The following is an 18388-nucleotide window of genomic DNA, read 5'->3' as shown; positions in this document are numbered from 1 at the left end:
ATTTTTGGGTAGGTAGAAAAAACTAGGGGTGTAAACGAGCCGAGCCGAGCTCGAGCTTATCTATGATCGAGTTCGGCTCATATTGTAAAAGTCGAGTTCGAGTCCGAACCCGAGCTCTTGAAATCAAGGCTCGGGATCGGCTCATATAATATTTTATGAGCCCCAACCCGAGCCCGAGCTTTGTTTGTGTACTATTTTTTTGAGCGTTATTTTAATTATAAAGTAATTTTTTATTTAAAAATTCAAATTCAAACGAGAATATTATTTTTTTGTTAGCTTATAATAACAGTTATTATGTAATTTTATCTTATAAACTAATATTTTAATTTATTTATTTTAAAATTGATACAATTTAAGTAAATATATTGAAAAACATTAAGTAATTTTAAAAATAACAAGCTCAAACGAGCTCCCGAGCCGAGCCTTAGTGTGCTCAAGCTCGGCTCGGTTTGGGCTCAGCTTTGTTCGAGCCCGAGCTCGAGCTCAGTTTGACCGATCTCGAGCCGAGCTTTGACCGAGCCGATCCCGAGGGCTTGTCGAGCAGGCTCGGTTCATTTACAGCCCTAGAAAAAACCGAAAAAAAAAGAGAGAAAAGTATTCTCTTAATTTCGGATTTGGGCCGAAATTTTGGAGAAAAATATCTCCCTCATTTAACTCTTATTTCGGTTAACATAAGAGGGGAGGAGAGATCATTTTTCAACCCTAATTTTGGCTAACCTAATTCTTGCCTCTCATCTCAACACAAAAAACCGAAAACCCTAATTAATTTACAGAAATTGAGGGATCGATTCTAGAAACAAGTTAAGGGCATATCTCATATCGTCTTGGGTGCAACTGATAGGCGAATATCAACTTTGATATTGTTCTTAGGCCGTTTTTGCTAGGACCGAAGGTTATTTCTTAATCCTTTACGATTTTGTTTATACAATTTATTTTATGACTAGTTTCATCATTATAAATTTCGTTATAATCCTTAAAATTAAGGGGATGCATACAGATAAATCCCACAAGTGTTATCAGAGCCAAGGCCACGAAATTTATTTTGATGATTTTCATAAAATTGTTTGTAAACAACATTAGGGTTTCGAAAACAAGGAAGAAAAAAAAAAGAGGTTCGACTGAAAAAAAAATTTTGCCGAGTGAAAATTTTTTTTTTTGCCGTTTCTTTTTCTGTTTTTTTGGTTTTTGTTGTTTTGATTTCCATTTTTATTTTTCATATTGTTGTTTTAATCAGTTAAAATAATTATATGAAGGATTGGTAGATGTTTGATTTAATGCAGATTAAGTTAAATTGTAAATGGAATCGTCGTGTTGATGATATAAAATTCGTTTTGCTATATAGTTTTTAGCATATATGGTTAATCACGTTTCATTAATTCATATGCTAATCGTGTTCTAATAGCAACTATAAACGATTTTCTTCATCTTAATTTTTTTGTTTTAGGGCATTTTTGCCGCAAAGAAAAAAATGTGACGGCTGTTTTTTTAGGGTTTGCCGAATGCAAAACGAAAAAAAAAAAAAAAAAATTCCTGTTTTTTTTCTTTTCGGTTTTGAGCTGAAAAAAAAAGGTTGGCTGTGTTTTTTGTCACGGTTTTGGGTAATGCCGAGCTGAAAAAAAAATAAGGATTTTGGTTATTTGTTTCGGTTTTTTAAGGCTTTACCGAGAGAAAAAAAATTAAATAAAAAAAAAATTTTTGTTTTTTTTTCTGATTTAGCCGAGACAATTACAAACTAAAAGGATTTTGTTTTTGTTTGTTTTGGCCATTATTAATTATACATTACATTTACTATGTATGATTAATTGTTATGAAACAGTTCGCAATTTTAAAGATACCTAATTATTTTAAAGCAATTTAAAATATTGATGGATTAAATTCATATTACAAGTTTAATATGAATTAAGATTAAAATTAATGTGATTAATTGAGGAATTGTCACTTAATTTGATCAATTAAATAGGTGGTTTGGATAAAATTAATCTACATAATAAAGAATTATGTCTTGTATGTTTAAATTTTTTTTAGTTGATGCATTTTATTTAGTTGAATGAATCGTTTGAATGGTTTAATTTACGTATTATTGCAATCGGTTGTAATTTGTAATACTTAGTGTGGCCTTAGTCAAATTATGTTTTCGTAATGATGGGAACATAATTTTTAATGTAATTTGAGATCTCGAATCTCCTTTATTTTTCTTTGGTTTTGGGGTTTTGAAATTAGAATGTAATAAATAGGTTTATTATGTAAATTTATTTATTGTAATTTTCAAAGAAGACTAAAGATGGAGATTGGAGCTCACTCCCGCTACATGGATCAAGATGGAACATCAAGACAAGCTTCATGGGTCCATGGATGGATTCCAAAGTTGTATTTATGTTCATTTTGATAGGATAGGCCACACTAGGATTTTTTTTGCGTTTTACCGTTCTTATTGCTTTTCATTCACATGCTAGTTATTGCATCATATTCCGCCTAAAACCAAACCACCTACTAAAATGCATGAAAATTGACACATATAGGTTGTATGTTAGTTTTCATAGACATACAGATGTCACATGCTTTTAAGCCATCACCTTAGTTTATTCATTCACGCATGCTAGATATTAGTTACCTTAAATGAATTAAAATAAAGTTGATGGGATCTTCCTCTAAAACGGAAATTGAGATTAGTCTTTATAAGCGCAAACAACTATGAATCCCTTCTTCGTCGGTAGGCATAATATGACCCCTTCTACGTTGGGTAAGTAGTTTGTGTTGACTTAGTTTATCTCAACATTATAGTCCGAAGAGTTTCTCGTGATTATGATGGACTAAAGATAGAATTTACAGAAATTTATCGACCAAGAATTCTAACAGTAGAATTAGCCAAAAGGTTGGCTTATCAATTTACAGATAATTGAGTCTTGGGATCATTTATATAATTCTTGAGGAAGGTCAATTGTATAAATGCTTGAGTCTTCGCGTTATGACATTAGATCATTAGACTTAAATTAAAACGATGCACATGCTTATTATTTATTCTTCTTTTCGTAGTGTAGAACACGTTTACATTACTGTTACAACAAATGGCTGGAAATAACGAAATCCCAACGCCTAGTGCCACACTTGGACGCGAGTCCTGGCTGAAAGTTTTTATGGACAACATGAATCAGTACACGCGACTGAAAAACGATGGGTCCAACTTTGCGGACTGGGAGGCAGCACTACGGAATGCTGCCATTGCTGACGGTAAGCTCAAGTACTTAACTGAGCCAATACCGGTCAAAACAACCCCCAATGCGGGAGTTAACGAGTCACTTGCTTATAGTGATTTCGTTATGGAAGTGGGTGTGATAAAGAACGTACTCATCTTTGCAATGTAAACCAATTTGCAGAGACGCTTCATTGCCCAAGGCGCGAACAATATTTTCTCCACGCTCACTAACGAGTTCTCAAAAGCACCAAGGATCGTTACTTATGAGCATACCTGTCGCTTCTTTGATGCGAAACTCCAAACGGGCCAACCGGTTAGCCCACACATTCTTAACATGATTGAGAATGTCGAGAAGTTGGAGGCACTTGATTGCAAAATCAGTGAGAGCATTGTCATTGACCGAATGATTCATTCTCTTCACGATGGTTTTTCCCTTTTCAGGGCGAACTACTACATGAATGACTTGAAAAAGAGTCCTCATGAGCTACACTCCCTTCTCGCATGCACGAGAAGGATATGAAATTGAGTGGGAGCATGAAGCAGGATGTTCTCACGATTTCCAACAAGGGTAAAGGTAAGGGCAAAGCTCCAGGCGACCTAACTGTAGGTAAGCCAAAATTCAAGAAGCCAGGAAACGGTAAGAGTGGGCCCGGTGAGACTAGTGGCTCACAGGGCAAGGCAAAGAGCAAGGGCGGTGACATTGAGTGCCACCATTGTCACAAGACTGGACATTGGAGGAGGAACTGTCCCGTGTACCGTGAGGACATTAAAGCAGGCCGCGTCGTTCCTCTTGGTATGTCATCTTATATTCATATGATTGAGATTAACCATGCAAGTTTCGGAACTTGGGTACTTGATACTGGTTGTGGTTTTCATCTGTGTAATCATTTGCAGGGCCTAAGAAACATCACACCTCTCGGAAAGGGTGATTTGGACCTGCGAGTCGGGAATGGAGCCAGAGTTGCTGCTGTGTCGAAGGAAACATATGTAATCCAACTCCCTAGTGGTTTTGAGTTATATTTAAATAACTGTTACTATGTACCCAGTTTGTCTAAGAACATTATTTCAGTTTCCGTACTTGATAAAGACGGATTTTTATTTTTAATAAAGGATAATAGCTGTATTTTCTCTTTCAATGAAATGATTTATGGCAAAGCGGTTTCCATGAATGGAATTTACATCTTAGATCAAACCACGAAAGTATTACACGTGAATAATAAGAAATTAAAGGTTGGTGACAAAGATCAAACCTATCTATGGCATTGTCGAATGGGACACATAAATGAGAAACGCGTAAAGAAACTCGTCGATAATGGGACTTTTCCCGCATTCGAATTTTCTATATATGGCACGTGTGAATCATTTCTCATTGGCAAAATGACTCGAATTTCCTTCAAAGGTGTTGGAATGCGCACTAGTGACCTATTAGGACTCATACATACTGATGTTTGTGGACCTATGTCAATTACCGCTAGAGATGGCTATAAATATTTTATCACTTTCACGGACGATTTGATTAGATACGGATATGTCTACTTAATGAAGCATAAAAGTGAGTCCTTTGAGAAATTCAAGGAATACCAGAACAGGGTTGAGAACCAATTGGGCAGAAAGGTTAAAGCACTTCGTTCAGATCGGGGTGGCGAATATCTTTCAAATGAGTTTGATCAACACCTTAAAGACTGTGGAAGTGTTTTGCAGTTAACTCCACCTAGAACACCTCAATTAAATGGTGTGTCCGAACGGAGAAATCGAACCTTACTTGATATGGTTCGATCCATGATGAGTCACACGGTAGTGCCTGATTCATTATGGGGTTTTGTTCTTTTGTCAGCTGCTCTTATACTTAACCGAAGTTCGACTAAAGCTGTCGACAAGACTCCATATGAAATGTGGAAGGGAACGGTCCCTAACTTGTCCTTTATTCGGGTTTGGGGCTGCGAGGCTTATGTCAAGTGGAGACACGAGGATAAGCTCGGCCCGCGATCGGTCAAGACATACTTTATAAGTTATTCAAAAGGAACATTTGGTCATTACTTCTATTCGCCTACCGAACATCGATTTTTTGTTGCGGCTAGTGCGACGTTCTTGGAGAAAAAATTTCTCGAGAATAAGACAAGTAATAGAACCTTCGAGCTGTCGGAGATTCCAGAACCAACAACCGAGGAATAGATGGAGGAAGTTGTTCCTTCAACTTATGATACGGTTACTATTCCTGAGGAACCTAGGAGGTCGGGTAGAGTCTCTAATCCTCCGGACAGATACATTGGTATGGTCGTGGAGAATGACGTCTTACTCCTAGAGAGTAATGAACCCGCTACCTAAAAAGGTGCTATGGCTTATTCCGACTCAAAGCTATGGCTCGAAGCCATGCAATCCGAGATGGACTCTATGTATGATAATGACGTATAGGATCTTGTTGATTTACCTAATAAGGTAAAACCTCTACAGTGCAAATGGCTTTACAAAATAAAGCGTTCTGTAGACGCGCAACCAGATACCTATAAGGCACGACTAGTGGCAAAAGGTTTCACTCAAGTGCACGGATTGCATTATGATGAGATTTTTGCACCTGTAGTCATGCTACGTTCCATTCGGATAATCTTAGCGATTGCCGCATTTCATGACTATGAAATTTGGCAAATGGATGTGAAAACCGCCTTCTTAAACGGTTATTTGGAGGAAGAGTTGTACATGGTGCAACCCGAAGGTTTCATAGATCCTGAATATCCTAAGAAAGTGTGCAAGCTTAAGCGTTCCATTTATGGACTTATGCAAGATTCTCGGAGTTGGAATCATCGTTTCGACCAGGTGATAAAAGAGTATGGTTTCACTCGATCGGTCGAGGAACCATGCTTATATATCAAGTCGAGTGGGAGCAAGATTGTATTCTTGATGTTGTATGTCGATGACATACTCATGATTGGGAATGACATTCCTCTCCTATCTTCGGTTAAAGAATGGTTGAAGAACCATTTCCAGATGAAAGATCTGGGTGAGGCACAATGTGAACCCCCGCAATAACGCGGAAATTATAACTTATAAAATTCAAGCGGAAAATAAGGGGTTTTTGAAACTTCAAAAATTTAGAGCGCGGGTTCATTAAAATCTAAAACACAAATAAGGGATGCGGAAATAAAGGTTTAATTATACAAACGTGATAGTCAAGGTGAGGGAAAATATATCCCTCGAATGACAAATGATAAAAGGTGCGTCTAAACAATCCTACTAAACCGACTACTAGTCCAAGGTGCTCGCTAGCTCACACGTCTAAACCCCACAAATGCATCTTCACAAACCTGTCATTCATGTAAACATGAAAGCCACAGTCAGTGGGGAGTAACTCAAGGTTCTCCCAGCCACAAAATGTCAAAACGAACATAACAAAGAACATGAACAAATAATCATATTAGATAAGACATGAGTGAATCGAATTATAACTAGACATGGGATCATACGTGTTTAAACCAACAAAGATAAAAGAAATGATGGAATAAACAAGTAAGTAAGGCATAAGCAACAATAAATAATTGGAGAAGAGAGACAAAGAAGTAGACACGACCGCTTAGCCACGAGCACATATTTCAAGGAGATATGACCAAAGTAACCATCCAAATAATGCAAGACATTTTACTACTCTTAGACTATAATTTCCCCGGGTAGGACTACGATAATAATACGGTCCTAGTCTAAATCTGCAGATTCTCGGGTGTACATACCGATTCGACGTGCGCCAGCACAGCACGCACCCAAGACTCGACTACTAAGGAGACCGAGTACCCCAATCGCCAGAACAGCACGAAAGTGGCGGAAAGACTAAGATAAGACTCACTTGCGGAAACAAAGACAAGTGGCCAAAAGCCGTACTTGCCAGAACAGCACAAGTAGGCCAAAAACGTACTTGCCAGAACAGCACAAGTAGGTCAAACCCGTACTTGCCAGAACAGCACAAGCAGGGCGAAAATGTATGTCAAGCACATATGATAGTATAATGGCATTTCTACAAGAATACGACTCTTTACAAGTAATTATTTAAAATAATTCATTCATACTTGAGATAAGATAAGTAAATGAAAATAAGCAAGTTATAACTCGTAAATGTATTATACTACATTATTTCATACCTTTATAACATGAGTAATCGCTTCATCCCATATTTACATGTTACTTGATTAAAATATAACAAATGATAAATAGCGAGATTAACCACGTAAAGTACGAGATGAAAAGTAAATAATCTACATTCTCACCATTTCTAAGCTCACATTGTGATTTATGGATGAACCAATAGTTACTAAGCATGTTCAAGGCATAATATAAGACATAAGAAAACATAGAATAAGGAAGAAAGAGGGTAGCGGACTGCACAAGCTGTGCTTAGCTCCACACGTGACCAACCCCGTGATCAACTAGGCTGTGAACAACCTGCCCAGCTCACAGCCAGCCACTGCCTAGGCAGCCGTGGCCACTCACACTGCCCAGCCCAGGCAGCCCAAAACAGACCAATACAGACCGCCACCAGCAGGTTAAATAGACCGTCAAAACAGGCCGAAATACAAGTCGTAACAGGCCACCAAAATAGTCCCCAAAGCAAGCCAAAACAAGCCAAAACAAGCTGCAAACGACCACCCAAACGGGCTGCAAACAACGTCGATATAAGCTGCAAACACCACAGGGACAGGTTGCTAAAATAGTTGTGTACAACACCTATAAACGCCTCATCTTCCGTCTCAAAACAGCCCGCATTTATGCCTAAAACCCGTGCAAAACAGTCCCGAGTCCCAACCAGAAAGTCGTGTCATATCAGTCCGTTTCTGTCCAAGAACAAAGTCGAAATAGCCTGAACTTGGTCCTCACACACTCGTCCCAAAACAGCCCGAATTACCCGCAAAACTGACTCAAAACCAGTCCCAGTTTCCGTCCTAAAAATGCATACAACCCATCCCCAAAATTCAACATGTATCCGTCTAAATTTCAGCTTTTAATCCCTCCATTTCGACTGCCCAAACACTACACAAGCCGGACCAAAGATGGTACCCAAAACTGTCCTTAAAACCATCTGCTCAGCACGTTAAAACAGTCCCAAAAACAGCACAATACCCGCTGAAAAAGACACCTATACCGAGTCCATTTAAGACAAGTTTTAAGACATGAACAAGACGGAAATTAATACTAAAAAAAAAACTCCAACAAGTTCATTCTTTTCCTTTCCCAAACTGTCCTCAGCTTGGCCGATCAAAACAGCCCACTGTGAAACAATTTAAGACGAGATTCTAGGCAAAAGCAAGACCCATGTAAACGACCTAATTCATACACCTACACATCCATGTAACCATAAGACATGCAAATTCCTCAAATAAACATGGGAATCCTGTAGCAGTCCGACACATTCAACCCGTCCAAAATAGTCCATTACGTGACACTTTTAAGACGAATTTCTCAACATGATCAAGACGGAATTCTTTCATAAAAATCATCCAATTCATACAAATACACTACCAAGTGACTATAGGTCATGTAATTTCTGCAATTATAATTGGAAATCTTATAGTATTCCGTCACATTCAATCATTCAAAAACAGTCAAAGAAAAAGATGCAAAGATTCACACTTTAACACTACTAGTAACAAACTACAACATATAAACACCAAATCTTGACATAATGTCGAGTAACCTATCACCGTTACCTTTTTGCCCTTCAAAACTCCGAGGAAAGCGCCTAAAGAGTACGAGCTTCCCTCCGGGTCTTCAGTTTCTTCAACTAGGAGCAAGAAAACGAAGTAAAGAAGCTGAAAATCGGGACTTTCATTAGGCGGGTCAAACTGAAATCACAACAAAAACGAGACTTGCTTACCTTGAAAGAAGGAGGAAGGAATGAGGAAGAGAATGGTACTAAAACCATGGCATTTGGCCGAGAAATGAAGAGGGGATCTCCAGTTGAAAGGGGTAACAATGGCGTATTTGGTTTTGTTGTTACAGCTGGGTTTGATTTGTCTCTGGTGCGAAAAGAAAAGGGAAAGGGAAAGGGGTGGGGACGGGTTGGATAAGAGGGAGTGAGAAGAGGGATTAAATAATAATAATAATAATAAAGGATTATTTAACTTAGAGAGTAAGGGAGTAGGTGAGGATGTTGTGTTGTCGAAATCGGGTTGGTCCGAAATAAATTAGCCTTACTAATGAATGGTGACGGTTTTATGTTAGACGGGAAAAACGTCTCAAGTCCATATTAACTTAAGACGGGAAAACTATTATTATCGTCGCAATTATTACTATCCGATTGAAATATTTATTTTATATAAACAAGCTTGTGAAAATGTAACTTTTATAAAATTTATGTTCAAAAGAAGATTAATTAAATTAAATAAATTAAAAATATAAAATAAAGTAATCGAACGGTTAAATAAGTTTTAAATGTCAGAATGAGAAATTCGCGGGTGTTACAATCACCCCATCTTTTAAAAAGTTTCGTCCTCGAAACTTGAAAGTAGAAATGAAAGGTGATATAAAATAAAACTGGAATTTTGGAATCGGTAACCAAAACATTTAAAAGGTTACCAATCGTAAGAATTAAAATTCTTTCAAAAGCTTCAAATAAAATTTTCCGACAGAACCAGATTGAAATGTAAATCATTGGTATGAATCAAAAATCAAAATGCTTTCAAAAGCATTAGAGAAGAGTTTTCGAAAGTGTACATCTCATTCATGGAACGAAATTGCTCTTGTCGTGCACACAAGAACGCCTACTTTCCAAGTTAGAGACAGAATCAAAACAAAATCAATTCGCCGACAAGCGTAGAACAAGTTATCAAACGTCTCCAATAACGAGTTCTAATATCCGATCAACGTTAGAATCAAAAGAAAAAGGTAATTCACTCAAATTTTCTTTTGCAAAAGCCAAAATAGAGATAAAGGTTTCACTTTTAAACTCAAAAGGGAGTCAAATTCCCGAAATTATAACATTAAACTTTCACCGAGAAATTTTAAATAGATCAAAGTTAATAGAAATCGGATAAAATTTAAAGAAATCTCGGGTTTAGCAATTAAAATCATGATAAATAAGTTAATATTCAAAGAACAAGTAGGGAACTAAATCAAATTTTCATTTCCAAATTTTTAAAATATGTAAGGTTTGCAAGTAACATAAACTTTTAACAACGAATCGAAAATGGTAGCTTGAAATGTTTAAAAATTGCACAAAAGAAAAGTAACTTAGACAACACGATTACAAAGCACGCTAAGAGAATTCTAGCTTAATCAAAGAAAGAACTATGACGAACTTCTTAGGGGTAAGAGTCGAAGTCAGGTCAACAAGGATGTCAAAGGTAGAGTTTTTATAGGTCACTAGCATCAAACGTAAGGGAGGAGCAAGATGAAGCGAGGAAAAGAGGTATGAACGGTAACGCTTATGGTCAAAGAAGAAGGGAAATTAGACAACAAGGAAACGTCAGGTACTCAAATCTCAAATAAAACTCATAACCACATCACTCCCAAGGATTTCCTCAAAACACTTACATTACTTCATCTTAAGCTATTCCTTGAAACAAGGTACTTCAGTGTAATTTCCCCACTCCAAATCCTCAAACATCCACAAACAACCTCCACGAGATCAAGGTCAAGGCTATACTCATATCCAACTAGTGTCAACTATGAGTTTCTCAAAATGGTTCAACCCTCAATCAAAAACTAAATTCAAAAGTTCTTTTGCACATTCTATCATCTCAAAGAGATCTTATTATACTCTCAAAACCCAAAGCATAGATGGCGATATTCTCCAAAGCACGAGACAACCACCCAAAACATCTAACTCATCTCAGCTCAACCTCTATCGATCCTAACATATAATTACATCTCGAGAACTCTGGCTACTAATCCTCATTACCGCAAGGTGAATACCCAAATGATATTCCAAAACTAGCAACAGCTCTCACCTAACATGGTTCTTATGTAATCATCACAACACTCCCAAAAGTATACCGACTAAGCTAACCTCGAGCTCAACTCAAACTTCCAAGTATAAAAAACCAGGCCAAGTTCCATAACCTAAGCAACATATACAACTCACACCTTATACAAGGAATCCACCAATCAATTATACTCACTTTATCAAGGAATTAGGTATAAGAATCACTAAGTATGCCTCATCATGCTACCTAAGTCTTTCTAACATCACAACTCCTCAAAAGTCAAATTATCCAACCAAGATTAACATCCCACAAAAGGAGGAGAACTATCTACAAGGCGTCAAGGGGGGATAAGCAAGGAACAAAGGACAAGTTGGGGGTACAAGAGTAACTCACAAGGAAAACGAAAAGAGAGTTTCGAGGAAGAAGTAAGCATCAAGAATTGAAAGAATGAGGCAAGGTACACAAAGAATGAGAAATATCTTTGAGGAAGTAGAAACATTCTTCAAAGGTTGAACAAATCTTCAATTCCCGACAATAGGCACCAAATCTTGATCTTCACGTAGGTAAGTTCACGGTCATTGATCCAAGGGTACAAAAAATAATTGACAATCAACAAACATGTTAGAACCTAACAAAGAGCAAACACACTACAGACTACCACCTTAGGTCCTTAAGTCTACCCATCTCTAATTCATTATTCAAGGTCAAGGTCAAGTTTAAATCTGGGGTACACGTGTGTGCGTCGGGAGCAACATAGGCTCTGATACCAACTGTGAACCCCCGCAATAACGCGGAAATTATAACTTATAAAATTCAAGCGGAAAATAAGGGGTTTTTGAAACTTCAAAAATTTAGAGCGCGGGTTCATTAAAATCTAAAACACAAATAAGGGATGCGGAAATAAAGGTTTAATTATACAAACGTGATAGTCAAGGTTAGGGAAAATATATCCCTCGAATGACAAATGATAAAAGGTGCGTCTAAACAATCCTACTAAACCGACTACTAGTCCAAGGTGCTCGCTAGCTCACACGTCTAAACCCCACAAATGCATCTTCACAAACCTGTCATTCATGTAAACATGAAAGCCACAGTCAGTGGGGAGTAACTCAAGGTTCTCCCAGCCACAAAATGTCAAAACGAACATAACAAAGAACATGAACAAATACTCATATTAGATAAGACATGAGTGAATCGAATTATAACTAGACATGGGATCATACGTGTTTAAACCAACAAAGATAAAAGAAATGATGGAATAAACAAGTAAGTAAGGCATAAGCAACAATAAATAATTGGAGAAGAGAGACAAAGAAGTAGACACGACCGCTTAGCCACGAGCACGTATTTCAAGGAGATATGACCAAAGTAACCATCCAAATAATGCAAGACATTTTACTACTCTTAGACTATAATTTCCCCGGGTAGGACTACGATAATAATACGGTCCTAGTCTAAATCTGCAGATTCTCGGGTGTACATCCCGATTCGACGTGCGCCAAAGACAAAGACGCACGCCAAGACTCGACTACTAAGGAGACCGAGTACCCCAATCGCAAGAACAGCACGAAAGTGGCGGAAAGACTAAGATAAGACTCACTTGCCGAACAAAGACAAGTGGCCAAAAGCCGTACTTGCGTAACAAAGACAAGTAGGCCAAAAACGTACTTGCGGAACAAAGACAAGTAGGTCAAACCCGTACTTGCGTAACAAAGACAAGCGGGCGAAAATGTATGTCAAGCACATATGATAGTATAATGGCATTTCTACAAGAATACGACTCTTTACAAGTAATTATTTAAAATAATTCATTCATACTTGAGATAAGATAAGTAAATGAAAATAAGCAAGTTATAACTCGTAAATGTATTATACTACATTATTTCATACCTTTATAACATGAGTAATCGCTTTATCCCATATTTACATGTTACTTGATTAAAATATAACAAATGATAAATAGCGAGATTAACCACGTAAAGTACGAGATGAAAAGTAAATAATCTACATTCTCACCATTTCTAAGCTCACATTGTGATTTATGGATGAACCAATAGTTACTAAGCATGTTCAAGGCATAATATAAGACATAAGAAAGCATAGAATAAGGAAGAAAGAGGGTAGCGGACTGCACAAGCTGTGCTTAGCTCCACACGTGACCAACCCCGTGATCAACTAGGCTGTGAACAACCTGCCCAGCTCACAGCCAGCCACTGCCTAGGCAGCCGTGGCCACTCACACTGCCCAGCCCAGGCAGCCCAAAACAGACCAATACAGACCGCCACCAGCAGGTTAAATAGACCGTCAAAACAGGCCGAAATACAAGTCGTAACAGGCCACCAAAATAGTCCCCAAAGCAAGCCAAAACAAGCCAAAACAAGCTGCAAACGACCACCCAAACGGGCTGCAAACAACGTCGATATAAGCTGCAAACACCACAGGGACAGGTTGCTAAAATAGTTGTGTACAACACCTATAAACGCCTCATCTTCCGTCTCAAAACAGCCCGCATTTATGCCTAAAACCCGTGCAAAACAGTCCCGAGTCCCAACCAGAAAGTCGTGTCATATCAGTCCGTTTCTGTCCAAGAACAAAGTCGAAATAGCCTGAACTTGGTCCTCACACACTCGTCCCAAAACAGCCCGAATTACCCGCAAAACTGACTCAAAACCAGTCCCCAGTTTCCGTCCTAAAAATGCATACAACCCATCCCCAAAATTCAACATGTATCCGTCTAAATTTCAGCTTTTAATCCCTCCATTTCGACTGCCCAAACACTACACAAGCCGGACCAAAGATGGTACCCAAAACTGTCCTTAAAACCATCTGCTCAGCACGTTAAAACAGTCCCAAAAATAGCACAATACCCGCTGAAAAAGACACCTATACCGAGTCCATTTAAGACAAGTTTTAAGACATGAACAAGACGGAAATTAATACTAAAAAAAAAACTCCAACAAGTTCATTCTTTTCCTTTCCCAAACCTGTCCTCGCCTTGGCCGATCAAAAATTGACCTTTGTGAAACAATTTAAGACGAGATTCTAGGCAAAAGCAAGACCCATGTAAATGACCTAATTCATACACCTACACATCCATGTAACCATAAGACATGCAAATTCCTCAAATAAACATGGGAATCTGTAGCGATCCGACACATTCAACCCGTCCAAAATAGTCCATTACGTGACACTTTTAAGACGAATTTCTCAACATGATCAAGACGGAATTCTTTCATAAAAATCATCCAATTCATACAAATACACTACCAAGTGACTATAGGTCATGTAATTTCTGCAATTATAATTGGAAATCTCATAGTATTCCGTCACATTCAATCATTCAAAAACAGTCAAAGAAAAAGATGCAAAGATTCACACTTTAACACTACTAGTAACAAACTACAACATATAAACACCAAATCTTGACATAATGTCGAGTAACCTATCACCGTTACCTTTTTGCCCTTCAAAACTCCGAGGAAAGCGCCTAAAGAGTACGAGCTTCCCTCCGGGTCTTCAGTTTCTTCAACTAGGAGCAAGAAAACGAAGTAAAGAAGCTGAAAATCGGGACTTTCATTAGGCGGGTCAAACTGAAATCACAACAAAAACGAGACTTGCTTACCTTGAAAGAAGGAGGAAGGAATGAGGAAGAGAATGGTACTAAAACCATGGCATTTGGCCGAGAAATGAAGAGGGGATCTCCAGTTGAAAGGGGTAACAATGGCGTATTTGGTTTTGTTGTTACAGCTGGGTTTGATTTGTCTCTGGTGCGAAAAGAAAAGGGAAAGGAAAAGGGAAAGGGGTGGGGACGGGTTGGATAAGAGGGAGTGAGAAGAGGGATTAAATAATAATAATAATAATAATAATAATAATAATAATAATAATAATAATAATAATAATAATAATAATAATAATAATAATAATAATAATAATAATAATAATAATAATAATAATAATAAAGGATTATATAACTTAGAGAGTAAGGGAGTAGGTGAGGATGTTGTGTTGTCGAAATCGGGTTGGTCCGAAATAAATTAGCCTTACTAATGAATGGTGACGGTTTTATGTTAGACGGGAAAAACGTCTCAAGTCCATATTAACTTAAGACGGGAAAACTATTATTATCGTCGCAATTATTACTATCCGACTGAAATATTTATTTTATATAAACAAGCTTGTGAAAATGTAACTTTTATAAAATTTATGTTCAAAAGGATATTAATTAAATTAAATAAATTAAAAATATAAAATAAAGTAATCGAACGGTTAAATAAGTTTTAAATGTCAGAATGAGAAATTCGCGGGTGTTACACACAACGCATTTTGGGAATCCGTATCTACCGAGATAGACCACGACGGACGTTATCACTTAGTCAGGAGTCTTATTTGGATAAGATTCTTGAGAAGTTCAGCATGACCAACTCCAAGAAGGGGAACCTTTCAATGACGTCTGGGATGTAGTAGAGCAAGTTGTGTTCCTTATGCATCTGCAATAGGATCAATCATGTATGCCATGATATGCACACGTCCAGACGTGGCATATGCATTGAGTATGACGAGTCGGTACCAAAAGAATCCAGGTGAAACACACAGGATAGTTGTTAAAAATATCCTCAAGTACCTACGGAGGACTAAGGATAGGGTATTGACTTGTGGAGGCGATACTAAGCTATGCGCAATCGGTTACGCAGATGCTAGCTTCCAAACGGATCGAGATGATTCAAAATCTCAGTCCGGGTTTGTCTTCACTCTTAATGTTGCTGCGGTCAGCTTGAAGAGTTCTAAACAGAGTGTTGTAGCAGATTCTACCACTGAATCCGAGTACTATGCCGCTTCGGAAGCAGCTAAGGAAGCGATATGGATGCGTCAATTCTTACAAGGACTTACGATAGTTCCTAGTTCGAATGACCCGATCACCATCTATTGTGACAATAGAGGTGCCATCTTCCAGGCTAAGGAGCCAAAGTCTAGCAACAAATCTAGATATGTACATCGGAAAGCTCACCTGATCCGTGATTATGTGGAGCAAGAAGAGATAGTGATTGACAAGATTGCGACGGATGATAACATCACGGACCCTCTCACTAAACCGTTGAATTTTGACAAGCATGAAGGGCACGTTATTTCCATGGGAATTAAACGTGTTCCTGAGTTGTAGTAGTTGATTATGGATTTGATACATTATCTTTTTCATATACTATTTATAACTTCATCGTTTTATTATAATATTTTTTTTTCATGTGGATTGTACTGACAACATTGAATGCCACAAAGTGAACTGAATTACATTATATTTTGTTTTGGTCCGTAATCGCCTTAATGAGCTGATAACTCTGGCTATTATATTGTGCAATCGATTGATGGTGGGTTCAACGAGCCATAAGTCAAACGGTTGACTGATCGATCACAGATGCGAGATTATAACGATACCTCGTAGGACAAATATTTGTGACAACGTAATGGAGTCCTAATTGTTTAAAAACATTCGGTGCCAGGTCGTGGATAGGACATCCATTGTGTTCCTAGATTCGATTCTTTTGACTATCGACTGTCTCTTGAGATTAAGGCAGTTTTTGGGTGACTTTGGTTTCTTTCTCACGTCGGCCGAATCGGAGGCTAAGTAGATTTTTTTCGGGTCATTTCATCATCGTGCTTACATCTGCAGGATTCAAGTTGAGGAAAATATCCAACCTTTATCAAGTATAGTTATTTCTCAGGGCCACTCGAGGAGTTGTAACTGAAATGCATGGCCAAGCTCGAATGATGATTCGTTTATCAGTTAAGTTACTCTCTAGTCGGGGAAACCACTCTTGATAAAGATCGCTTGTAAAATACGACCTTTGTGAATACAGATTTCGCAAATTGTTTTACATTGAGTGGGAGAAATTTTAGGATATGAGAATCGGTTATCGCACATACACTTGTGAGGACAAGTGGGAGTTTGTTGGAACTTGTGTCCTCCACAAATTAGTGTAATAACATTTGTAAATCTCTTACAGGTTCACAAGGGTATACTTCATATTTTAATCAGTTGATTAACGATTACCTAATAACGGTTGGCTTGCTAGAGAGTTTGACGTTATTATCATACAGATGGCGGTGATCAACTGGTCCCTAAAGGTCACACCTAAAGGATGTGTTTGAGAAATGTGGTTATGAAAATGTAATCACATTGATGCCTTATATGACTAAACAGTTAGTCAATGTGTTGATGAGACAATTATTTAATGCCGATTAAATAATATTAGTTGAGACGAATTAACTGTCAATTCGTAAATTGAATATAATAAGTTATATTTAATTAATGTATATAATGTTAGCTTCGACGAATTAATATGTTAATTCGTAATTAAATGTAATCAGTTATATTTAATCAGCAAATGATAATTATACGATATTGTCATAATATATTATTATTGACCCGTATTAATAAATCAACCGCAAGCTGTTGTGTGTAGACTTGTTAATGCGGAATAATATAAATGACAATTTATATTTCATACATTTTATACATTTTTGTATACTACCAAAATAAGAAGATTTAATCTCCTTATTTTTGGGTAGGCAGAAAAAACCGAAAATAAAAGAGAGAAAATTATTCTCTTAATTTCGGATTTGGGCCGAAATTTTGGAGAAAAATATCTCCCTCATTTAACTCTTATTTCGGTTAACATAAGATGGGAGGAGAGATCATTTTTCTACCCTAATTTTGGCTAACCTAATTCTTGCCTCTCATCTCAACACAAAAAACCGAAAACCCTAATTAATTTACAGAAATTGAGGGATCGATTCTAGCAACAAGTTAAGGGCATATCTCATATCGTCTTGGGTGCAACTGATAGGCGAATATCAACTTTGATATTGTTCTTAGGCCGTTTTTGCTAGGACCGAAGGTTATTTCTCAATCCTTTACGATTTTGTTTATGCAATTTATTTTATGACTAGTTTCATCATTATAAATTTCGTTATAATCCTTAAAATTAAGGGGATGCATACAGATAAATCCCACACTTTACCCATCCAGGATACCCGGGGTTAGAATTTGAGAGCGAACCCCATAGGAATACCTTCTTAGCCCTCACCGAAAGGCGTATGAACGCCACTAGGTGTGTATCGGAAAATGCTTTAGAAGCCTTAGGGATAGAGGTGCAAGTGCATGATATGTTTAGCGTACTTGGAATGGACGGATTGTATAACTTTGCAAAAATAAGCTACCGCAAACTTACCTTAGAATTTTTTGAGCTCCTTCCTTTACAATCCAAAAGTCCATACCGTGAGCTTCCGACTCGAG

The 18388-nt window shown here is 37.6% G+C and overlaps 2 long non-coding RNA genes across 2 annotated transcripts; both read right to left on the bottom strand.

Moving 5' to 3' along the window:
• Nucleotides 1-6386: 6386 nt before the first annotated feature.
• Nucleotides 6387-9142, bottom strand: LOC141609173 (uncharacterized). The gene is made up of 3 exons (XR_012527265.1): nt 9048-9142; nt 8881-8954; nt 6387-6492 (listed from the first exon to the last, which is right to left on the bottom strand). It is a non-coding gene; the product is annotated as an uncharacterized LOC141609173 (long non-coding RNA).
• A 2932-nt stretch (nt 9143-12074) lies between these two features.
• On the bottom strand, nt 12075-14851 carry LOC141609172 (uncharacterized). Its single transcript, XR_012527264.1, has 3 exons — nt 14720-14851; nt 14553-14626; nt 12075-12161 (listed from the first exon to the last, which is right to left on the bottom strand). It is a non-coding gene; the product is annotated as an uncharacterized LOC141609172 (long non-coding RNA).
• Nucleotides 14852-18388: the final 3537 nt, after the last annotated feature.

This window comes from Silene latifolia, chromosome 10 (genome assembly GCF_048544455.1).
Source record: "Silene latifolia isolate original U9 population chromosome 10, ASM4854445v1, whole genome shotgun sequence".
Lineage (NCBI taxonomy): Eukaryota > Viridiplantae > Streptophyta > Magnoliopsida > Caryophyllales > Caryophyllaceae > Silene > Silene latifolia.
Note: the sequence above shows the minus strand (reverse complement) of the source record. Positions and strands in the feature narration are given on the sequence as shown.